Below are 18,449 nucleotides of genomic sequence, written 5' to 3'. Positions count from 1 at the left end.
GAATATGGTGTTATCCCACACATCCCAGGTATTGTTATTTTTGTTGCGTGTGGGATGGTAATTATGGGATTAAGGAGACGAAGAAGATAGGAATTAGGATTAGGAAGAAGAGGTGAAAAGAAAAGAAGAAGAGGAGGAAGAGAAGGCTAAGAAAAAGAAGAGGAGGAAGGAGGAAGGAGAGGACCCATGGGCACTCAATTTGCTACTACAAAAGGATCTACTCAAGGCAAATAAATACAAAAGTTAAAAAATCTGTTTTTTTCCAAAACTTCCGTGGCCAATAGGTTTCGAGGTTTCTTAGAAACATTTTGCTTCGATACGTTTCGTAAGTTTCAAAACGATGAAACACGATTTTTCGTGATTGTGGCCTCCACTCCAATCACCACCACTCTCAGGGACGCATCTAAGAATATGGCACATGAAGAAATCCTTCTAGGGTTCAGTACCAGGAAGGAATACTCTAACCACCAACTTGCAAAGTAGAGCTTTGCATTGGATCTTTGGAATAATGATGTTTGTCCCCTTTGTGCTAGAAAAGGAATTTGGGCATGTTCCTGGATTCATCTAGGTATATAATTCAGTCGTATTAGCGGACATGCAGATTTCACATTGTGAAGTTTTCGTCCGAGTTACGGCCAGTTTATATTGTGCTTATTCTTTCTATCTTTAGCGGTGCATTTGCCCTATCAACTACTTATTTGCTGTACTAATTCTTTCTATTTGCTACTTCCCTTAGTGCTAGGCTTCATTATGGCTGAGTTTGTCGTGCATCTCCGGAGGTTTGAGAGAAACTCAGTACGAAGGGCTTTGTGTGAATATATGCTCTTATGTGCGCGCGCGTGTGTGTGTGGAGTGCGTGTGTGAGAGCATATCTTGATTCAGCGTTCTACACCCACTATTGGGCATTGATGACGTTAGTGGGGATGTCGTAGTATCTAGTCCATACTATGCATAATGGAGTTGATAGTTATATAGTCTTGTGGGTTGACTACCATGAGTATATATAACGTGCACGTTCCTAAAAGGTGAATTTGGGCATGTTTGCGGATTCATCTAGGTGTATATATATAGAAAAGGATAATAGTTTGGCCATGGTACTTGATGTTGTTGGAACTAAGTGCTCACTAGGAGTACTTTTACTAAATGCTCACTAGGAGTATTTTTAGTCTTGGTCATCTCAGTGTATGCCATGTGGCACTCAGGGATTTATCCCATATGCACTCATGCTTAGCTCTTGTACTTTCCCCCTATATATTCAAGGGGTCACATCAATGGAAGTATCTCAGTGTGTCTTTGTCTTCTCTCACTTCAGTTTCCCACTTTAGTCTAGCTCACCATGTTTCTAACATGGTATCAGAGCAGGTCTCCACCTAGCTTCCCTTTCAGCCCTAGCTCATCTTCCATCCCTTCTGCGTAGCTCTCAAGCAGCGTGCCAGCGTTTTACTTCTGCAGCCGTCATATCAGTCAGCAGCGCCTTCGTCTTACGTCATATCTGTCAGCAGCGCCTTCGTCTTGTGACTCGCGAGCCTGAATAAGCGGCAGAGTGGCTTCCACGAGCCAACTTTCTTTGGTTCAAGCGACAGCCGCCCAAGGCTAAGATATTCCTTGCTGTGGTCGCAAGCACTTTTACACTGGTCTTTATCCGATTCGTGGCTCAAGACCATGACAACCTCTTTTTTCTTCTGCAGAAACCCTAATCTCTGCTATTTTGTGTCCGCATTCATATCTTTTCAGCAGAAAGCCATCTAATCGAAACCCTATGCGCTTCTTGATCTCCCGGCCTCAAGCTCATAGCCCCCGAAGCAACACCATCGTGGAGAAGGAGCCGGAGATTTTGACATGGATTCGAGATGCAGAACGAAGAGGGCGAGAACATTGATCTCTACAAGAAATGTTCTTCTACAAACCGGTCTGTAAAAGAACTCTTCAATCTTCACTACGATTCTATTTTGCCGATTAGTCTTGCGGGTTAGCTAGACATACCATTTGGAAGGCTGTCGCAAAATGAAGTGGCCCCAAATGCTGTCCAGCAGACCTGCGTTTTCAAAAGTGGAGGAATGATGCTTTCATTTTATCTCAGTCATTCATATGCTCTCTTTTCATGCTAAGTTAACCTCTCATCTATCTTCTTCAGTCTACACTCTATCTTTGTACGGGATTAGACATTGCCACATCTCACGAGTGGTAAGACCTTCCCAATGGCTGCTACATCTACTCAGTCATTCCTATCCATTGATAAGTTCAATGGGCAAAATTTTCATACTTGGCAAATGAAAGTCAAGTATCATCTTATGAAAGAAGGTCTTTGGGATTTCATAAAGAAGGTTTCAGGAGATAGTGCTGGAGATGGCTCAGATATTGAGCAAGTCATTAATGTAACAACCACATATCTTATGGTCCTCTCTCTGTCTTTGAAAACCACCTCTCGTCATCGATGATGTAGGCCATGTGGATCTATCTGTCTTTGAGCCCATCTTTGAGGTCCATCTCTTAGTCTGTCACTCAGTCTGTCAACAGTCAGTCATTCTCTTGTCTATATGCCTATCTTTTGTGGATTAGTTACCCACATGTCTTTGGCATTTTGTCTATGTCCCCATCTATCATCTAGTTGCCAGACTCTCTAATGTCTATCTGACAGTCTCTTTGTCTGTGAGACCTCATCTACTGGCTGATTGTCTATGTCTAAGTCTATGATCCATTTCTGTCCCTACCCTTGTGGACCCATATGAGGATATCACTTGAGGAGGGGTGTCTTAGGATCTTGTCTTATGTTTCTGTCTTTCAATCTTAGTCATTTTATCTTGGCTTGTCTGTCTGTCTAGTCATCAGTCATCAGTCTCTTCATCTTGCCTTATTATCTATCTTTGTCATCTGTCATCTTGTCAGTCATGTCCTCCTAGTATCACTTAAGGAGGGTGTTGGAACTAAGTGCTCACTAGGAGTACTTTTACTAAATGCTCACTAGGAGTACTTTTAGTCTTGGTCATCTGAGTGTATGCCATGTGGCACTCAGGGATTTATCCCATATGCACTCATGCTTAGCTCTTGTACTTTCCCCCTATATATTCAAGGGGTCACATCAATGGAAGTATCTCAGTGTGTCTTTGTCTTCTCTCACTTTAGTTTCCAACTTTAGTCTAGCTCACCATGTTTCTAACAGATGTGCCATCAAGTGATGAGACAATAAGAAGTTGCGGATCACCCTGCGCAAGTGTCTGATGCATCCATGGTCATAGCATGAGCAAGAAGTGACATACCAAGTTGTGGAAAGCAACACTTGGTTTACCACCAGGGCTCAAGATGCCAAATCAGGCTTATCAGAGCTCCAATGAAAGAGCTTTTTCTTTACGCTTATGAGCAGAGGGAAAACTGTTGGCCGGGTGTAATGTCTATCTTGACGTGGCATCCAAGATATATGGCAATGTGTCCTCTCTCAATCCATGTGAAGCCAACATCTCTGCCCCAATCAATCCTCTCGGAGTTAGTGACCCTATTACCTAAAGCCTACAGACTTATGCTAATTTATAAAAGCCCTGTTGCTAGACAAAACTCTTCCAAGGCAATGCAAAACTAGAAAAGACAATGAGTAGGATGCCTCAAGAAACATCACTATATCGTCGCCGACTCAAAGTCGAGAAGCTCCTGCTGTGCGCTCAAAGGTAATCTCAATCCAGATACTGCAGTGGAGTCTGGAACGAAGCAAAACACTCATAGTTTCTGCAACAATGAGATACACCATGGGAGCTAAGAGGTTGTCAGAATATGCAGCGGAAATGATAACCAAACTTGGGTAGACAAGAGCAAGTAGAATGCAGAAAATAGACAGCACAAGAAACACAGAGAGATAGGTGTGTAAACTCTTCTCTATACACAAGATCCCGCAAATGACTGAATGATACAATGGTGGGGGGCATGGGGCCTATTTATATGCTCCATGCATGCAGTCGGCCTGCTGTAAAAGCTCTCCACGACTGCATACAGCAGTCGGCCAGCAGTAAATGGCCTCCATGATTGTAGGAGCAAGTTGGCCAGCCACCAGTACCTCCACGACTGCTGAATATGCAGTCGGCCAGCCACTAGGTGCCCATCTGGCATCCATCCACACCATGGAAAAAATGGGAAAAATAGGGAAAAAATACAGGGAGTGAGGAAAAATATGCAGTCGGCCTGCTGTAAAAGCTCTCCACGACTGCATACAGCAGTCGGCCAGCAGTAAATGGCCTCCACGACTGTAGGAGCAAGTCGGCCAGCCACCAGTACCTCCACGACTGCTGAATATGCAGTCGGCCAGCCACTAGGTGCCCATCTGGCATCCATCCACACCATGGAAAAAATGGGAAAAATAGGGAAAAAATACAGGGAGTGAGGAAAAATATGCAGTCGGCCTGTTGTAAAAGCTCTCCACGTGTCACGTGCACACTAGTTAGGTGTACAGTGACATGGCATCATTCTAGGGCATCATTAGCATCATCAGACATTATCAGGTATTTTACTGGCATTTATGCAATTTAATAGGCATTTTCCAGGCATTTATGGGGCAGCCGACAGCAAGTGGTGGACATGACATCTGGCCGACTGCATTAGTGCTGGCCGACCAGCAGCATGTTGGCCTATATATTCAAGCGCCTCTGCATTCAGTCATCAGCAAGCTCATCAGTGAAGCGCATCCTCCTTTGGACCATCTGGCGTTTCAGCATATCATCATCAGCATCAGTCACAGCAAACGCATCAGCATCAGCCCTCATCTCAGCAGCATCATCAGTTAACGCATCAACATCAGCAAACGCATCATCAGTTCAGCCATCATCATCAGCAAACGCAGTCAGTTCAGCCCAACAGGTCTGCGTTTCATCATCCCATCAGCATTCAGCCTCTGTTCCAAAGCCTCCCTTCATCGTTTCCTTCCCAGGAGACAAGGGAAAGAGTGGACAGCAGTTCATCCCGCATATTCAGCATATAGGCAGCATATTCAGCAGTACAGATCCATTTGGATCATCATTGTAACATCATTCATTCATCTAATATAGCTGCATTGCATTGACACATATCTGTTTGTCTCTTAAACATCATTAAGTGCAGTTTAGTCAGACTAAGGTTGTGATTACTACGGTCTCATCCCTCACATGTCACATTGGTATCAGAGCGTTACACGGTAACCAGCCTTAGAACATGTTCAGTTCATCAGTCATTCAGTCAGTCATCATTTTTATCGCTTCCGCACAGTTAAACCCAGTTCTCAAAATTTTGCAAGCCACCCTTAGGGATTTTCCCTTAGGTCTGCACCAGTAACCCATCCATCTGCATTCTTGCACAGCATGTAGGGTTGCACATGGCTTGCATAGTCATCATCATAGCAGTCATCTTAGCAGTCAGTCCTGCATACATGTTACCCATGAACTCTCAGGGAAGAAGGACATCCATCATCAAAGGAGCACATAAGTTTTGGCGGACATCCATCATCAAAGGAGCACATAAGTTTTGGCTTCAACTGGCAGCAGCAAGGGGTTTCTCTTCCACAGAAGACGGAAGTTTGCTCCAACATCGCCTCAGGAGGTTCAGAGCTTCAGGTACGACGGAGATGGTAGGTGAAAGGTTTCCACAGGCAGATCAGGGGTGACTTAGGTAGTTGCCATTCAGTTCCCGCAGTACATAGAGTCTTGGCTCAAAGGATTTCACTCTTGCAGACGGCCTCAGTCCCAGCAGAAGACAGAAGGGGACAGTGGTTCGGAGGAGAAGGATCGCAGAAGAGTCGAAGGTTGCCAGGTATCCACCCAGCAACAGTTTAGCAGCGGGGAATGTCACGTGCACACCAGTTAGGTGTACAGTGACATGGCATCATTCTAGGGCATCATTAGCATCATCAGACATTATCAGGTATTTTACTGGCATTTATGCAATTTAATAGGCATTTTCCAGGCATTTATGGGGCAGCCGACAGCAAGTGGTGGACATGACATCTGGCCGACTGCATTAGTGCTGGCCGACCAGCAGCATGTTGGCCTATATATTCAGGCGCCTCTGCATTCAGTCATCAGCAAGCTCATCAGTGAAGCGCATCCTCCTTTGGACCATCTGGCGTTTCAGCATATCATCATCAGCATCAGTCACAGCAAACGCATCAGCATCAGCCCTCATCTCAGCAGCATCATCAGTTAACGCATCAACATCAGCAAACGCATCATCAGTTCAGCCATCATCATCAGCAAACGCAGTCAGTTCAGCCCAACAGGTCTGCGTTTCATCATCCCATCAGCATTCAGCCTCTGTTCCAAAGCCTCCCTTCATCGTTTCCTTCCCAGGAGACAAGGGAAAGAGTGGACAGCAGTTCATCCCGCATATTCAGCATATAGGCAGCATATTCAGCAGTACAGATCCATTTGGATCATCATTGTAACATCATTCATTCATCTAATATAGCTGCAGTGCAGTTTAGTCAGACTAAGGTTGTGATTACTACGGTCTCATCCCTCACATGTCACACCACGACTGCATACAGCAGTCAGCCAGCAGTAAATGGCCTCCACGATTGTAGGAGCAAGTCGGCCAGCCACCAGTACCTCCACGACTGCTGAATATGCAGTCGGCCAGCCACTAGGTGCCCATCTGGCATCCATCCACACCATGGAAAAAATGGAAAAAATAGGGAAAAAATACAGGGAGTGAGGAAAAATGATATAACACCTTATACAGGGCGGGCACACCCACAACAGAGGCCCTGGTGTATAAATATAGACAGGAGATGACTTCTAACACCCCCTCTCAGCTCCTGGCCTTGAAATCAACCCAAGGGAGCTGGAGTGTCGCCTGAGCGTAGCCTGAGGTAAAGACCTCGTGAAGAGGTTCGCCGCATTGTCCTCCGTCGAACAATAAAGTAGCAAGATGTCACCAGCCAAGATCTTCTCACGTGCAAAGTGATACTGTATCTCTATGTGCTTGGTTCGGGCATGGAAGACCGGGTTCTGAGCAATAGCTATACAACTCTGGTTATCACACTGGATGACTGTGGGCTCCTGCTGTGGAAACCCAATCTCGCCTAGCAGTCTCCACAGCCACACAACCTCACAAGCAGCACCACAAGCAGCCCGGTACTTTGCCTCTATCGAAGAAAGGGCAATAGTTGGCTGCCTCTTGCTGCTCCAAGAAACTGCTCCTGAGCCGAGGGTAAAACTGTATCCTGAAGTAGATCTCCTCGTGTCTGGATCTCCTCCCCAATCTGAGTCACTCCAACCGTGGAGCCTGACTCCATCCCCTCCTGTGTAAAAGAGTCCTAGAGCCTTCGTACTCTGCAGATACCGCAAGATCCTCAATCCTGCTTCCCAATGAGACTTCAATGGCGTCTGCATAAAAGAGCTCAATGGCCCCACAGAGAAGCTCAAGCCCAATCTGGTGTTCAGCAACCAACTTCTGGTACTGCGAGGCATCAACTGGCTCACAAGGATCAGTAACGGTTAACTTTGTGTTCGGGTCCATCGGCGAAGTAATAGGCTTGCAGTTCTCCATCCCAAAGGCCTCAAGCAGCTCATGAACATACCGTTGCTGAGAGACGAAAAATCCCCTTTGGGTCTGTTAGATCTCCAATCCCAAAAAGAAGTGGAGTAAGCCTAAGTCGGTCATCTCAAACTCCTTTTACAAGGCAGCCTTCGTCACTTTAATGTGCTCCACATGACCGCCAGTGAGAATGAGATCATCCACATAAAGAATGATAAGCGTGACCATGCCGCGTTCCCGAAAGAGATACAGGTTTGGATTTGCAACCGATCCCTAAAATCCAATCCGTACAAAGAAGGAATCAATCTTCTGATTCCAAGCCCTGGGAGCCTGCTTAAGACCATACAAGGCCTTACGTAACCTGTAAACCATCCCTTCAGATCCTGGAACAATAAAGCCTGGAGGTTGCTCAACATACACCTCCTCTTGCAGGTCACCATTAAGGAACGCAGATTTTACATCCATTTGATACACAGGCCACCTCTGAGAAGAAAAAGGGCAAGAACGGTCCGAATCGTGGACATCTGTGTTGTCGGTGCAAAGGTATCCTCGTAGTCGATGCCTGGCCGCTGAGCATAACCTTTAGCTAGAAGTCTGGCTTTGTGTTTGTCCACCGACCCATCAGACGCATATTTGGTCTTAAAGACCCATTTGACACCAATGACTGACCGCTTCGACGGCCTCGGTACCAACTCCCAAGTGTTGTTCTTCTCGATGGCATCAAGTTTCACCTGCATGGCTTTCCTCCAAGTATCCTGTGAAAGGGCTTCCTTTACGGAAGTGGGCTCTTTGTCCTGCATAATACGAGACATCAAAGCATAGTTCACCTGAAGAAGCTCCGCTGTATTGCTTTTATCTCGGACTCTGTGTGATCTTCGAGGGCCGTCCTCTGTGGTCCACTCGGAGGGTAGCTCCGTGACACCTGACTCCTGAAGGGTGTCTAACAACCACCTAGGTACTCGAACAGATCGTGGAGCCTCCTGTGTGGTCGCGGGGGCTCTACTCCAGCTGCGGGCTCAACCTCATGTGCTGACTGAGGTTGATCAACTAGAATGATGGTCTGGGAATCATCATCAGACTCCTCTGGATCTCCAAGAAGTGGCGGATCCTCGACAGTGGATACTGGAACATGCTCGTCAAAGACCACATCCCGGCTGACTACAATCTCGTTCCTGTCTGGATCATACAATCTGTATCCCTTGGAAAGAGAATTATACCCCTCAAATACAAGCTTGCGGGACTTGGAGTCAAGCTTCCCCCTCTGCTTCTTCGGGATATGTACATATGCGTCACTCCCAAAGACACGGAAGTGCGAGACATCAGGTTTCCTGCCAAAGTATGCCTCAAATGGAGTCATATGGGGTACTGAAGTCGTCGGAGATCGGTTGAGGGTATGGACAGCCGTTGCCACAGCCTCTCCCCAAAGTGAACGAGGAAGATCACGATGCTCCAGCATGGTCCTCGCCATCTCCACCACAGTCTTGTTCTTACATTCGACAACTCCATTCTCCGAAGGCGATCCTATATTGGCCAGTTCCCTTTTGATGCCATGATCTGCACAAAATCTGAGAAATAGAGTCGAGGAGAATTCACCTCCTTTATCAGCTCTGAGAGTCTTGACCTGAAATCTAGACTCTCTCTCCACCATCACGTGCCAATCCTTGAACCGTGCAAAAGCTTGGTCCTTCTGGGAAAGAAAGTAGACCCACGTGAATCTGGTACAATCATCAACAAGCAGCATAAAGTAGAGAGATCCTCCCAAAGATGGTGTCTGCTGAGGTCCACACAAGTCAGTGTGAATCAACTCCAATGGTTTCGAAGCCCGCCTGGAAGCGTGCTTCGGAAAGGATTCCCTGTGGTGCTTACCACGTATGCAAGAACGGCAACGCCCTTGCCTACTACCAACATCTGGCAAGCCAACCACCATCTGGTCTCGGAAAGCTCGCCTCAATGCATCCACATTTAAGTGGCCAAAACGAAAGTGCCACAAATCTCCGACCTGAGAACCTGTCAACGAGGAGAGTGCAGAGAGCTTGTAGATACCATTCTCCACACCGCCTTCCCAAACAACCTGGCCAGTCTCACGGTCCCGTAGAGCAACTGAATGCTCCTCAAATTCCACCCGAAAGCTAGTCTTGCATACTTCATGCACTGACAGAAGATGAAAACCCAGAGCAGGGACATAAAGAACACGGGAAGCATGCTTGCTCCCCTTGCCGTCGGGAATAATCTCCATCCGGCCCTCACTATGTATCAGAATAGTGGAGTTGTCGCCAATAAAGATGCGACCTGACTGCCGTTTCAGATCCAGAAAGAAGTCATGGGATGGAGTCATGTGCCTGGAAGCACCACTGTCAAGAATCCATTCCCGGGTATCCTTCGCGGTGAAGCCAACTACCTCCTCGCTCGAAGATGATGAAGCGTCGGAGCCCATCATCTCTAAGTGCACAAATGCCGAAGTCTTTGCAGCTGAGGCTGAGGAATCAACACTCTTCCCTGTCCGCCTAGGACACTTCCTCCAGTAGTGGCCTTTCTCGCCACAATCATTGCAAAATCTTTCGGCCTTAAGCTTCTCTCGTTTTAAGTCAGGCTTCTTCTCAGAAGACTTCTCCGGTGAAGCCTTCCCTTTGTCCTTGCCGTTATTCCGGTCTTTCGACCGTTGGCTAGTTAAGGCCTTCGAACCGCCGCTGTGAGGAGGGTTCGTGAAACGTTCCTCCTGGTCCAAGACCATTGGCACAAGCTCCTCCCAAGTAATGGTGCTGAGCCTGCCACTCATAATCAACGAGGAATAGAAAGCAGAATATTGAGCAGGCAAGTGGGATGGCAAAGTGATGGCCATGTCTTCAGATGATATCTCTTTCCCAGCTTGTAGGACTTCCTGCTGAAGGGCCTGCAACTTGTTAATGTGTTCCCGCATCGTCGAGGACTTTGCAGGGTTCATAACCTGCATCTGCACTTCCAAGGAGATCCGTTTCATGGGTGATACCCTGTTATAAAGAGAAGCCAAGTGCTCCCATATGCCTCTTGCGAGCGTCATGTGCTTTACATGATTGATCACTTGTGGTGTGCAATTGAGGAAAATAAATGACCGGACCCTGGCGTTGACACGATCCCACACGTGTGCCTGTGCCTCTCGGTCCTTCCTCATCGACAGTAAGTCCCCTTCCTTTGCTTCTGGCCGTGATACCCCGATGATGATGAAATCAGCAAGGTCATATGACTCCAACATAGACTCCATCATGACCTTCCAAATGCCGTAATTGGACCCGTCCAACTGACGGTCCACTGGGAACGTGGGGAGAGTCGGAATCTTCACGTGCTTCTCAGCCATCTCTAGTAAATCTGCCATCGCAGGGAGTAAACTGAAAGGGTGGGTGGGTGAGAAAAAAAAATTCTGTAAAACCTGCAAGTGGCTGTCCGCACCTTAGCCCGCCTTTCTCTTGCACCTTCTCTTCCCAAACCGTCCAAAACAGTCCACCAATCAGCAACCTAACGATCCCCCTCTTGCTCAGAAAACTCCCAAGATCTATCACGAGCCTAGGGCTCTGATACCATGTCAGAATATGCAGTGGAAATGATAACCAAACTTGGGTAGACGAGCAAGTAGAATGCAGAAAATAGACAGCACAAGAAACACAGAGAGATAGGTGTGTAAACTCTTCTCTATACACAAGATCCCTCAAATGACTGAATGATACAATGGTGGGGGGCATGGGGCCTATTTATATGCCCCATGCATGCAGTCGGCCTGCTGTAAAAGCTCTCCACGATTGCATACAGCAGTCGGCCAGCAGTAAATGGCCTCCACGACTGTAGGAGCAAGTCGGCCAGCCACCAGTACCTCCACGATTGCTGAATATGCAGTCGGCCAGCCACTAGGTGCTCCTGCCAACCATCTGGCATCCATCCACACCATGGAAAAAATGGGAAAAATAGGGAAAAAATACGGGGAGCGAGGAAAAATGATAAAACACCTTATACAGGGCGGGCACACCCACAACAGAGGCCCTGGTGTATAAATATAGACAGGAGATGACTTCTAACAGAGGTAGCCTTGCCGTATGGTGCAAGAGATCTGAAAGCGCTTGTTACGTATCTAATGCTAACCCTTGGGGTTAGGGTCTAATCTAGTAGGGTTAGGGGAGGTCCGGGATTATGAAAAGCAGGTGGATTCAGGTGGCTAAGGTTCAGATTTAATAAATCCAAGGTTATTGGCTATTTATGACTAGATTGCTATTTATAGCAGCACTAAGCGCTATATAAGTGAGTCTTGGGTTATTATTGATTCATTGGACCTGGACGAAGAGGCTTACTCCTGCCATGGACATGATGGATAACAGGTAGTCTTGCCGAGGGCCCGTATGGCTAGGCAGTGGTGGGGCGCCATAGCTGACTGGCATGGACTCCTGGGAGTGAAACCTTAGCCCCTGGTTTGGGGGTGGTGTGCAGAGACGCGAACCTATGGTTGGGTGGTGGGCTTACTTGCACCCTTCTTTGTCTGTACTAATCTTGTTTATGCTTGTGTATTAGGTGATCCTTTGGAGGAGTCCCTTGGAGTTGGTATCAGAGCTAACCTAATCGCGGAGGCGAGAAAAAGCAAGGTTTGAGTGTCATCTGTGTTTTTTGAAGGTCACCTAAGCCAGGTATCTCTCAGTCACCATTTCTATGTTTTGATATGCAAGAATTAGGTGCTTTTTTAGGTTTTTCCAAGAAGATAGGATTCATGTGAGAAGAGGGAGATTTGTATGCATTTGTGTGGGTGGAATTCTCCCAGGAATCCTTGTTTTGAAAGAAGGAAAACCCTAGTTTCTCTCTAATTTGTCAGCGTTGCATTTTTTTCATGGTGTATGTGGGCGACTAGCATGGGCTGTCTTGCTTGTTGCTAGGCGTGTGTAGAAGGGCGATCCATGGGACGCAGCAGGTGGCTGCGCAAACATTTGGTAGGGAGCCAGACAAAGGATGCGGAGGTTGGACTATGAGAAAAAGGGAGAGGACCCGAGGAGGTGGTTGACTTTTGCACCCGAGGCTTTGGCAGGTGAGAAAAAGGAGAGGATCTAAGAGGTGGTTGACTCTTGGCTCAACCGCTAGAGCGTACATTTCAAGTTCCACCCATTCCTGGAAGCCCAAAAGATTCAAATGATTAGTGGTCTCCTGAAGGGGAAAGCCTTGACATGGTGGAGAGAACTCAGGAATAAACGGAGTACTTGGGTGGAGTTCGAAATAGTGTTTCGAGATGATTTTCTCCAAGCGGAGGATGAGTTTGATATAGTGGCCAAGTTTATGGACTTGGACATGAAGAACATGTCCTTATAGAGATTCAGAGGGTTGCAGTCCCGAGTGGCACACATGGATGCCACAACATTGTGTGGGTTTTTTTATCCATGGGTTGGCATGGGAACACAAGCTCCAGGTAAAGAATAATCACTCTAGGACACTAGAGGAGTGTGTGTGTGTCCACCCTCTGTGTGTGTAACCTCATCCATGTATGTGTGTGTGAACACCCCTTATAACTAGATAAGATAAGTGTATGCCATGTCATGTATTTACATGTTAAATATGATTTGTGTGAGTCAAAAGATAAGGTTCTAAACCTACAAAAAGCATGTACTTGATTCAAGTTTTACGACATTAATCAAAGCTGATTTGAGGCATGCAATCTGAGAGTCTCTCTGCAGTTCGCTTCTCTCTCTCTCTCTTTCTCTCTTTCTCTCTCTAGCCATGGCCTTAACCTATCACTTACCGTAGCTGCATGCTTGTGTTTACCCTAGCCTTCATGTATCACGTGTGCGGGTTTTCAAGGTTCTATCGAGGCAAATGTTTCAGCTTCTGATGGGATAGTTGTCGAGAACTTAGGATTGTTGGATGGCTAGTTCATGGGGTGAGTGCACTAGCCTTTGATATGACAGACGTCTAGTTCATTTTACAAAACCCATGTGCAACCAAGTATGCATGTATCTCCATGTACCATGCTTTGAGTGCCTGCTTAAGGCCATGCAAGGCTTTCATTAACTTGCACACTTTGGCTTCATGACCCTACTGAACAAAACCATGAGGCTGAGACAAATAGACCTCTTCTCGTGCAAATCACCATTCAAGAAGGCGGTGTTGATGTCCAATTGATGCACATTCCAACCATGATGTACTTACATGGCAATTATAAGAGAAGCGAGAGCAAAGGTCTCATCATAAACGATACCCTTTCCGTTGAGCATAACCCCTTGCAACAAGCCTCTCCTTGTGGCGATCAATGCACCATTTGCCTTACACTTGAGCTTGTAAACCTACTATGTACCAATGGCTTTCTTGCCGTGAGGCAAATCAACCAAATACCAAGTGTCATTCTCCACAATTGAGTCATACTTATCTTGCATGGCACGCATCCATTGATCATCTTCCTCTGCTTCCTCAAAGGAAATATGTTCCTCATTATTGCGTGTGCTAGCAACGAGAGCATGATCTGCATAACAATTAGATGCATAATGAGACTGTGAGATCCCTCCCCTTGCGAAATGTTTTGAGTGCACACGATTGTCTTTGTAAACCCAATTGACAAGATTCACCGTGAGATCCCTCCCCTTGCAAAATGTTTGGAGTGCACTCAATGTTGGGGTAAAGGCATTATGCCCACCCTTGTAGTGTGTACAAGCCCATAAGTTATAGTACATAGTACACTTAGTACTTTTAATGTACTAAGTGCACTATGTGTACTAATGCAATATACATGTGTGATAGGGGAGTCACACACTCATATCATGAGTTGACTTATCCCCACAACTCTCTCTCTCTCTCTCCCTTGTTTCTCTGTGTATGTCTCCCACATGAACTCTAACCCTAATAAAATCTCCCATTCAACTGGTATCAGAGCTTAGGTAGCTGTCTTGATCCTCACCCTTTGCCCTAGAGCTTGCCATTTTCCGGTGCAGCACACTCTGCTCGCATTCTTTGTGCATCTCTGCTGATGTACAAGCCTAAAGCGCTACTGTACCTGCCAATCATGTCCTACAGCAGCAGCAGCAGCAGCAGCGCCCGCAGCACGTTGGATCCTGATTTGCCTATCGCACAGTAAGAGGTGTTGGTCCAAAAAGCGTAGCGCTACTAGGCGAAGGCAGGCGGGCATCCATCGAACACGCCTACGTGGTGGTGGTCCGCGTGAATAAGCGAGGCGTTAGACGCCTGGCCACAAGGCGTGTAGTGCTACTAGGCGGAGGCGGCGAGGGCAGCAATACGTGAGCGTGGAACGAACACGTGTCCCCGTGAAGGCGAGCTCGTAAGCAAACCCGTAGTGCGAAGGGGAGGCAGGCGAGCGTGGAGCTTTTCGTGCATAGAGATCGACGTGCGGGCGCCTCTGCAGTCGGCTTCATCCAGGTTGTCTTTCGTGCGCCTACCTCCAAGCGCCTGCATCTTAGGCGCCTACAGAAGCAGCAGCAGTCAGCCATCCGTACACGCACAGCAACGAGCAGGCGCATCAGCATCAGACGTGTCCCCCCCCCTTTCTCCTGCAACAACAAATAAATTCAGCCTGCAAATCTCAGAGAAATTCAAAAATTAAGAGATATTTGCCTTCAATTTTGGGAATTTCTTATCAATTCAATCAACTGAGCAGGTCAGGTGCCGAATTGCTCAATTTTTGAGCAAAATTGGCAAAATTGGGTGACATTGGTCACAATCAGGATCAATTTGCAGAAAATTGGATGTCAAAATTTGGGGCTTTTGATGTAATTGTGCAATTAAGCATTCATACATGCTGTATGATGTGAGAAATCGCACATTCGGGCAAAATTGCAGCAAATTGCAGTGCAAATCAAGGGGCTTTTGTGCCGATTGGATTGATTTGCATGCAGGCAATCGCATTTGATGCTGTGGATAATGTGTTGATGCCTGACAAGCACTCAATGTGCCTGTAAATCAAGGGGCTTTCATGTATTGCATGTATATGTGGCCAGGGGGAAGCACTGTGAAGTCTCTGGATGCCTTCATGTGCGTTAATGTACCATGTATGATCAAAAATTGATCTTAAATGAAGGGGCTTTTCAAGATTTTATGCTTGTTAAGCTTGGCAAAGCAGCAGGCAAGACTTTTATGCCTTGAATCCTCAGAAATCAGCTTGCAATCAAGGGGCTTTTGCCCAATTTCTGTTTGGGACTGTTGTATGCAGTGTTCGGGACTGTAAAAGTCTGATTTTCACTCATTTGGACAGCCAGGAGAGCATTTATTGCTACTGTACCTGCTGGTACAGATTTGGTACAGCTTTGTACAAGTTTTGGCATGGCTGCACATTGATTTGAGTGAGCAAAAATCTCAATTTCAGTTGCTGTACTTGCCGGTACAGGTTTGGTACATCATTGGTGAGCACTTGGTACTATTGTACAGTACTTTGGAAGGGGAACAGAGCACATTAATGGTGCTGTCCTAAATCTGCAGCAACCAGATTTTGGTGATTTCATCACATACAGTGGGAGTAGAGTTGCATTTGTGCTTCCACAGTGGGAGATAAAGCTTGGGAGAACAACTGTGAGCACTTTGTGTGCTTTTGGTGCAATGTTTGCACATTTTGCAGGGAGTCAGGCATTGACAGGTTGCATATTGCTATGGCAACCACAGGTGAGAGCTCTTCATTGCTTCACATCAAGAAGCTTGAAGGCTCACATAACTATGATATTTGGCAAACCCAGTGCTATAATGTGTTGCTCCAGAAGAAGCAGCACAAGCCTATCAAAGAAAGGGGTGTAAAGCCCGCTTCTCTTACTGCTGAAGAGTGGAAAGATATGGATGAGCTGGCAAGTTCCACCATCATGTTGTCTATGTCAGACACTTTACTTTTCAGCATTCGTGAAGAGAAGACAGCTTGGGGAATGTGGCAAAGATTGCAGGACTTGTATGCCCAGCAAAGTGCCTCAAGCAAAGTGTATTGGTTGAAGAAACTCATAGGTCTTCAGATGAAGGAAGGGGCGTCTATGGCAGCCCATCTAAATGAGTTTAATGGTATTGTCAGCCAGGTTATAAATCAAAAGTTGGCAATGGACGATGAGTTCAAAGCCACTTTTCTCTTATGCACTTTGCCAGAGAGTTGGGACACATTCAGGACAGCCACTAGCAATTCGAATGCTATGCTGTCATATGCAGATGTTGAGGGTACTCTTCTTCAAGAAGAGATGAAAAGGAAGAACCATTCTGTTGGAAAGTCCAATGCAATAAATGCACGTGGGAGATCCCAGCAAAGGAGTAAAAGCCAAGAACGGGGAAGGAGCAAGTCCCAGCTTCAAAAAGGACTTGGAATGCCATTATTGTGGCAAGAAGGGACACATCAAAAAGCAATGCTACAAATGGAAAAATGATCAAAAGGAAAAGGGAAAAGGCAAAGACAAAGACAAAGATGAAGCCAAAGATGTAAAGCCAAAGGACAAAAGTGGAGTCAAGATTGAAGAAATCAATGTGTCACATGCAGGTGACAGTGAGGATGAGGTCCTATTCACGTCTTCACTTGATGCCCATTCACTTCTTACAGGAGATGGTCATGGTATGCACTCATGGATCATTGATTCAGGTGCCTCCTTTCATGTCACAGGTTGCAGAGACTTGTTTGTCAGGTATACTGCTGCCAATGAAGGAGTAGTTTATTTGGGTGATAACCATGCATGCAAGATTCTTGGCAGAGGTGATGTGAGGCTTGTGTTTTCAGATGGCTCACAGCTTATGCTCCATGATGTCAGGCATGTGCGTGAGATCAAGAAGAACTTGCTTTCTACTGGACAGCTTGATGATGCTGATTATGTTACCACATTTGGTCGTGGAAAGTGGAAGATTAGTAAGGGCTCACTGGTTGTTGCCAGAGGCTCTAAGGTGGACACTCTTTACTTCATGCATGCTGGTGTTTGTCACCATGCTAATGTAAATGCAACCGAGCTGCCAGAAATCTCTATGTGGCATAGCCGGTTGGGACACATGAGTATAGACTTTGGGATCCCGTGAATAGAAAGATCATACACAGCAATGATGTCATTTTTGATGAAACATGCATGTATAAGGAGCCTGCAAGGCAGCAGGAGCCTGGCAGAGTCATCTTTGATGATGATGGACATCATGGACAACAACCAAGGGCTGTAAATCAGCCATTACAGCAGCAAAACCAGCCCTTAAATGGTGCTGAAAATGGTCCAAATGGACAGCAAGAGATGGCAGAAAATATCCCTATGGATATGCCACAGTTAGAGGAAATACCGGGCATGATATTTCAGCCTTATGGCATGGAACAGGAGCCACCAATGGGTGATATGCAGGCTGGACAGCAACCTGCAAATGATGGTCATTGGGTACGGAGGTCCACAAGACCCTCCAAAGCCCCTGACAGGTTTGTTCCAGGGGTTGACTACTTAATGCTTACTGACTGTGGGGAGCCCTCATGGTATAAGGAGGCTTTACAGAGGGCAGACAAGGCTCTTTGGGAGCGTGCCAGCCATGGTTGCTACTAGGCCGGACATTGCATTTGCAATGGGAGTGGTTTCTAGATACATGGCCAACCCTGGCAAGAAGCATTGGGAAGCAGTGCAAGGTGTCATGAGATACCTGAAGGGCACACAGGATATGTGCATATGCTTTGGCAAACAGGATGCATTAGTGCATGGTTACACGGATTCGGATTATGCCGGTCATCCTGATAACCGGAAGTCTACTACCGATTATGTGTTTACATTCACAGGAGGTGCTGTGTCATGGATATCCAGGATGCAGAAGTGCACAGCCTTATCTACTACAGAGGCCGAGTATATTGCAGCCACAGAGGCTTGCAAGGAGGCATTATGGCTATCTCGGTTAGTGGTTGATTTGGGCTATACAGGGGATATTCCATTGTTGCATTGTGACAGTCAGAGTGCCATCCAGTTGGCAAAGAACCCTGTTTTTCATGCAAAGACGAAGCATGTGGATGTGAAGTATCACTTCATCAGAGAGGTGATAGAGAACAA

The 18,449-nt window shown here is 46.5% G+C and overlaps 1 protein-coding gene across 3 annotated transcripts in view; it reads left to right on the top strand.

The window, feature by feature from the left end:
- The window catches only part of LOC147623072 (monocopper oxidase-like protein SKU5), a 70,108-nt gene that overhangs the window by 41,790 nt on the left and 9,869 nt on the right, over nt 1-18,449 (top strand). The gene's annotated exons all lie outside the window — the stretch shown is intronic.

Source organism: Cibotium barometz, chromosome 27, assembly GCF_041138505.1.
Source record: "Cibotium barometz isolate CiBa-2024 chromosome 27, ASM4113850v1, whole genome shotgun sequence".
In the NCBI taxonomy this organism is placed as follows: Eukaryota; Viridiplantae; Streptophyta; class Polypodiopsida; order Cyatheales; family Cibotiaceae; genus Cibotium; species Cibotium barometz.
The sequence above is the reverse complement of the archived record's forward strand: the minus strand, read 5'-3'. Positions and strand labels throughout refer to the sequence as shown.